This window comes from Chlamydotis macqueenii, chromosome 1 (genome assembly GCF_036417535.1).
Source record: "Chlamydotis macqueenii isolate bChlMac1 chromosome 1, bChlMac1.mat, whole genome shotgun sequence".
NCBI lineage: Eukaryota > Metazoa > Chordata > Aves > Otidiformes > Otididae > Chlamydotis > Chlamydotis macqueenii.
The window spans coordinates 92,916,730-92,923,124 of record NC_141556.1 but is presented as its reverse complement, the minus strand read 5'-3'; the positions used below and the strand labels follow the sequence as shown (position 1 = coordinate 92,923,124).

Sequence of the window (6,395 nt, the reverse complement as noted above, 5' to 3'; positions counted from 1 at the left end):
CAGCAAGTTCTCTACTGTGCAGGCACAGACCACACGTTCTAGCAGCAATTGCAGGTAAAAATGGTTTATCCTTAGTGTGGGTTGACACATCCACCAGCAGCACGTGCTGCAGCTTTGGAGGGGAGGGTGCACACTGAAGTGGCAAGCAGAAGAAAATGGATTTTCACAGCAGTGACTTGTTCTGTGTTGTTGCTGGGCCAATAGCTCAGCACTGAGAACAGGCGATGCCTGACAGGGCTGCCCAAACATGACAAAATGCAGCAGCTGGCTTCGTGCAGGAATCAAGGTTGCTTTATGCTGCATCACATAGATTAGCAGGGAGCATTTTTCTGTTTAAAGTGACAGCATGACTACCCTAGATGAAGCTTTCCTAATAGGAATGCACGATACTGGAAAAGCAAACTGCTAAACTTTTTGCTTTCTAGAAGAAAAAGCATTGTTACGGTACGCTATGGCATTAGCGTATGCATTTGGCTGTTTCACGCTATTTCTGAGGAGCAGGAGGGAGCAAATATCTCACCTTAAACTGTTTCATTTGCTGCTGTATGTTTCTAGTGAGGCAAGGATTTAACAAAGATGTTGTGATTAAAGCGCTAAAATACTCCCTGAAGGAAGCTCCGAGGGCACCAGCTGCAGCAAAGCTGAGCCATTCTGTCTCCCACCATTGGGTTCACTACTGACACCATTTAGGGGGTGGGGGAATCAGTGGGGTGTTGCCTGGCTTGAGGGTTTGTAGGATCAACTTCGCCCTCACAATTAGAATCTCAGGTGCAGGGCCTGTGACAGTTTAAAAACCACACCAACAAAACCCCTGAACTGCTTTATTTATAAAAGACCCACCTCGCAGTTAAATAATTTATCTTCTTTTAATTTACTACATGAGCACAAAGTCCAAGCATAAACTGGTAATAAAGATAATGGCTTACTCCAGAGGTTTGGCCAAATAGCGTAGAAAACTCATGGGGCCTCAGTGAGCAAGTGCCAAAAGGTGTGCGTACAATGGACACGTGGTAACACCATATGAAATAAAGCAAACCCAAACCTTTATTCCCCTCCCCCATCACTTTCTAGTACCAAATCAGTGAAAGCAGGCCAGCCAGTCCCAATTACTAATTAACTAGGCAGTAATGGCAGTAACTACCCCAGCCACACACCCTCCAGCCACCCACTGAAAGGACCCAACCATTCAAAGGCCTCACAGCAATGCTGCTACCAAAGGGCTGCACCCCACCACTGCCCACCACCTGCCCCGCGTGGTCAGACGTGCCCCCCTCCCTATTAGAAAAGCTGCTGTAATTCGTCACACCTAGCAGAGGTTAGAGCATTAAATGGCTGCAGGATGTTTTTAAGAAAGTACACAGACCACACACAAAAAACCAACATACCAAACTACAAAACAATAAATCCCCTAAAACCTAACCCCAAACCTCCCACACAAGAGAAGCCAGAGCAGCCTTCTGGCCAGCCAGCTCGCTCAGTGGCACCAGATCTTTTGGTACACAACAGCATTGACACCAACACTACCTTTCACAAAACGCTGCTGAGACAGCCTTGCTGTGGCACATGGTGGGTCACAAGCCGTGGAGTGGGGAGCGAGCAGGAGAAGGGGGTGAAGATGCAACACCTCATCAACCCAATTTAAAATTAGCATTGCTTTCAAGAGATTTTTTTGTTTGTTTTGCTTTGTTAATCTGTGCCTATGTAAACTTCTCAGGAAGGCACTGCTTCCCTCACTGCCTAACAGGATGTTACACTATAAACTGCCCCTTTGAACATGTTGTTCTTTCTGCCAGATTGGCTCAACAGCGTCAAGTATAATTGTGGCCATTAAAGTGAATTTTATCTGCCTTCTTGTTGACATAGGACACCTGGACTTCAGGGTTAGAGAGACACACAAAAATACTAATAAAATAAAAAGGAGGGATGGATTGGGAGAGAGAGAAGGGGGTAGGGAGAGAGACAGACACACACACACACATTGAAGGACAAGAACCTTTTAGGCTGTGTCTGCATGAACGCTTGCACTAACACACACCAGCAACCAGTTTTACAGCTCTGAGCACTGGCACTTCTGGGCTTCTGTTCCCAGTTTGGCCCAGGGCATCTGGCCGGCACAGGCCAGGCAGAGACCCTCCGCGTGCACAGGGAGCTGTGCCAAGAGCAAAGAAAAAAAGGCCAAGCGCAGCGGAGTCTGTTTTTTGGCGGGCAATAATGCCAGGTCCAGGCCGAGCCTGGGGTGCCGATACACCCACTGCCAGCGCCGGCCCGATTTCCCTGAGCTGGCGCAGGTTTAACAGAGCTGCGTGGCCTCCCTGGGGTTTGGGTAATGAGCCAGCCCTGCAGCGCACACAGGTGAATGCTGCCCTTGCCCAGCTCCTGCTCACCTGCTATTAGCAGCAAAAGGCACTGTGCTACTTCAGTCCTTAAAAGCCTCTGATTTTGGGCAACCAATTTTCCCAGGCCAGGCCAAACCACCTCAGCTTGCTTACAACCTACGGAAAACCTCTTCCTCCTCAATTACCTTTTATTGGATTGTTGAAGAGCCATAGACTGTCCCAGCAACACTTGTACATCAGAAAACCACAGTACCTATTGTATAACCTGCAAAACTAGGTGCAAGCATGTTCTCTTCATATATAATTATCTTCACCTGCGTCAGCTGCTACCTAGCTCCCAGTAGAACCAGTTAAGAGCTGGTGTGTCTGTGGTACACAGAAAGGATCTTTCCCTCACAGGACACCACATGTGGTGTTTTGCAGAAGAGCCAAGACCAAGGATTTCAGCGCTACCAAGAGATTTGGGTGCCCCCATCTTATAAGGCACAGGCTGGAAGCAGCTTCAAGAACCCAATTCTAAAAGCACCAGGTCTTTTTCCAAGGGGATCCAGGCCTTGGCACCAAGCATCCAGATGGGGGTTAGGTATTTCAAAGCACTCTGTATTTTAGGAAATGCAGTTACTCTCTTTCCCAGGGTCTGACTATAGTATAAACCACAGAAAAGGGAACTGTACCCACACAAAACCTCTCAGCAAGCCTCGCATTTGACCTAGGGCAAGGTTAGCTTCTCTGAGCCAAGCACACCTCTGGTCTTTTACAGGACCCAAAGGTGGCAGAGGACAAACACACACCAGGAACTGATCTGAAATCAAGTAAACGCATTTCACAGAAGCCACCCAATGCCCTTCAAATGATGCTAACATTCAGGTGTGCTCACTCCTTCCCAGGGATGAAACAGGATTAAATTTAACATGAATACTCTCCGTACAGATCTCAGGAACCATCTACCTGCTTTGCAGCACGCAGCTATGCCTGCTCTAGCTCTCGTTCAGGGACAAATAACAGTAATGCTCAGGAAGTAATAACGGGTGAATAACTGTGACCTTCTGGCTCTGACTCTATAAACTGCTTCACCGAGGAGGAGCTGAGAGCTGCTTCAATTCCATGAAGTTTTGCTTCAGCCGCTCACGCTCTCTGCAAAACTTGTGTTAATGAAGTTAGTTAATGAAGTTAGTTAGCGCCCACTCCCTCTGGGCGCTTCCACACGTTACCGCAAAGTTTCAGGAGTTAAGAAAGGCAGTAAGAAAATCCAGTCTAATGCCCTGGCTGAGCGCAAACAATTACCATCTGAACAATATGTGCCCTAAGAGTATGGAGAGGCCAGGCAAAATGAGAAAAAAAAAAAAGAGGGAAGCAAATTGAGTGAGGCAGCCAGTTATCCAATGGAGAGCAAAAGATCTTGGTAATAACACAGGACCCCAGCGCAGGCACAACGCATCCTGAAGATTTCAAGTGTAAGAATTAGACACCTACAATTTAATTCTCCTTCTGCCCAGAAAACAAAGCAAAAAGCAGTGCTGATGAGAGGTGCCAGCTGAGCAGCTCTGGAGTCAGAGCTTTTGTCTACCTCAGGACAGACCAAAGTACACCTTGAACACAACCCCTGTATCATATAGGCAGCATTCCTTACATCTCACCTCAAAGGAAACCCTGGCACTGAAGGGGCACCTCAATATTCATGGTCCATTGCCCTTGTTCCCTGGGGCTGGCAGTTTTCAGTAAGAGACCCTGTTAGAACCATTGGTGGCAGAAGTAAGGGGGCTGCTGGGGAGCCACACTAGCAGGAGATATGCTGAGATCACAGACTCACTGCTCATCCATCACCAGAAAGACAACGGCAATTTCAGCCCTTCCTCATCTCTGCCGAACCAAGACTGGGAGCCAGGAGATGGAAGGCTTTTTCATCCCAGTATTCATTTACAGTCTGTCACTCATCTCGGTGCCTTTCACACAGCTAGACAGACACTCACCAGTACCCTTTCCCCAAAACCACCGCAAAACTGTGTCTCTTTGGTTCAGTGTAGATATCGAGGCACATGGTCCAGAGAGTCTTTGCTGAGCCTCAGCACCAGTACAAAACAACACTCTCCCAAAACACTTAGGTCTTACAATTTTTTTACACATTATATCAGTTTGTGGTCACTACCAGGGACCAAAAATCTCTCTTTGCTTGTTAATCTCGGTTTGTACATCACCATGAACCTGCTGACTCTGTTAGCAACTTGCTAACACCTAAAATGCATTTCAGCTACAATTCACTCAGCTAGAGTGACACGCCTAGATCATTAGCTTAACACACCAAGACCCCACAGATTCATACCATCCGTCCAGCCACAAGCAGCCCAGAAAAAAAAAAGGTTGTCTACAAAGAGGGTCTACTTAGCTATTTTATTATTTGTTCTGAGAATAAAGAATTCTTTTCCCACATGAACCTGAAAAGGATTTAGTCCCAGGAAGTTTGTTAAAAAAAAAACAAAACAAAAAAAAACAAAATGGGAAGCTAGTCACTCCTGCCTCTCTCTCAAGTGTCATGCACTGTAAGAAATAAAGCTGGTCAGGCTGTCCAAGGCAGAACAATTCGTACACAGGCACTTCAACTGTCCAAGTTAATTTCTTAAGTACAGCTGGGTCAAAAACCCCTATGCACCAAAAAAATAAAACTCTGCAATGGAAGGTTTTATTAAAGAAACAGTACAGGGTAACAGAGCATATTCTGCTTTTATGCTATGTGCTGTTAATGCAGTCACCTCAAACACTGCCTATGGTTATGATTAACTCTGAAAACACAGTCAAAGAGAAGGGCAGTGGAAGTTATTTGGAAATTGTATCATAAAATAAAAGATTTGAGAAATCTGAATTACAAAAAAGATGTAAATGAGAGGAGAAGACAATAATTCGTTACTCCACAATCAAAACACCAAGAAAGTGAATTTTACACTGTTTACTCTGTAACACTACAAGAAAAATAAGTGAAACCAAAAACTTATTTAAAATAACCAAGTGTTGTTTTACATCGTACATGACTACCGCACTGACTCAGACCACTGATACCTGAAGTATAGATCTCTGTAGATTTAATAAGAAGGTACAGGTTCACTGCATCTCCTTGCTCCATGGCATAAGCCAACTGCTCAGTAGTTGGGGCTGAACACACTAGCCCAGGACTATCCCACCAGGAGCTCTACTCCTCCTTTGTCAGGATCTCTGGTTGTCATCAGGAGAGATCACTGGCCTGGTACAGCCACTGGAACGAAATAAAGTGAAAGGTCTTGGCTCCCATCTCACGAGAAGAACTACAACATGACAGCAAGTCCGCCTTTCCCAAGGATCCCAAGCGTCTCGCTGAGTCATCAGGATCACTGCCTCTGCACTTCATGCTTATCTTGAGGGACACTTGTCTGCCTCAAAGTCAGGAGCTCTTGTGGAGCTTTTGTACGATGCCCTTGAACCAGTCAGCTTAGATACAGAGAAGACGCCAGGCGCACCACCACAGATGTCGATGCAAGCTGCAAACACACCCTGACACTGGATAAAAACACCAAAAAGGGCCCCTGCTGCTATCGCCTGAAATATCTAAATAAAGCCAGGTTTGGATGTGTTCATACAAGCCACAGGCATTGTGGGGGCTCCTTGCCAACGTTGAGCTAAGGCTCTCCAGCCTACTCAAGACAGCACTGAAAGTCATGGTCCTCACCAGCTGCCAGATTATGGCCAACAGAGGAGGAAGTGGTCGCAGAGAGAGAACAAGAACTCGTTTCCACCAACATCACGTATTCAAGTAAGGATGGAAGCAACAGGCAAATAAAGTACAAGACAGCCAGCATTTCAAGCTTTTCCCAAGCAACCAAGATATTCTTCATGGTAGCATTTGGCCAGAGGACCCAGCAAGCTACACCTGGCAGCAGGGTAGAAGTTATGACAGATAAGACAGTAACATAACATCCTGCAAAAAAACAACTGAACAAAAGCACCACTCAGTCCACAAGTATTGGCCTTGCATGCACCATCACAAGACCCTGTGTAGACTGTGGCTTCCTGTGCTGATAGGAAACATCCCAC

At 46.2% G+C, this 6,395-nt stretch overlaps 1 protein-coding gene across 2 annotated transcripts in view; it reads right to left on the bottom strand.

Moving 5' to 3' along the window:
• Positions 1-6,395, bottom strand: part of NME7 (NME/NM23 family member 7) — a 96,855-nt gene that overhangs the window by 713 nt on the left and 89,747 nt on the right. The gene's annotated exons all lie outside the window — the stretch shown is intronic.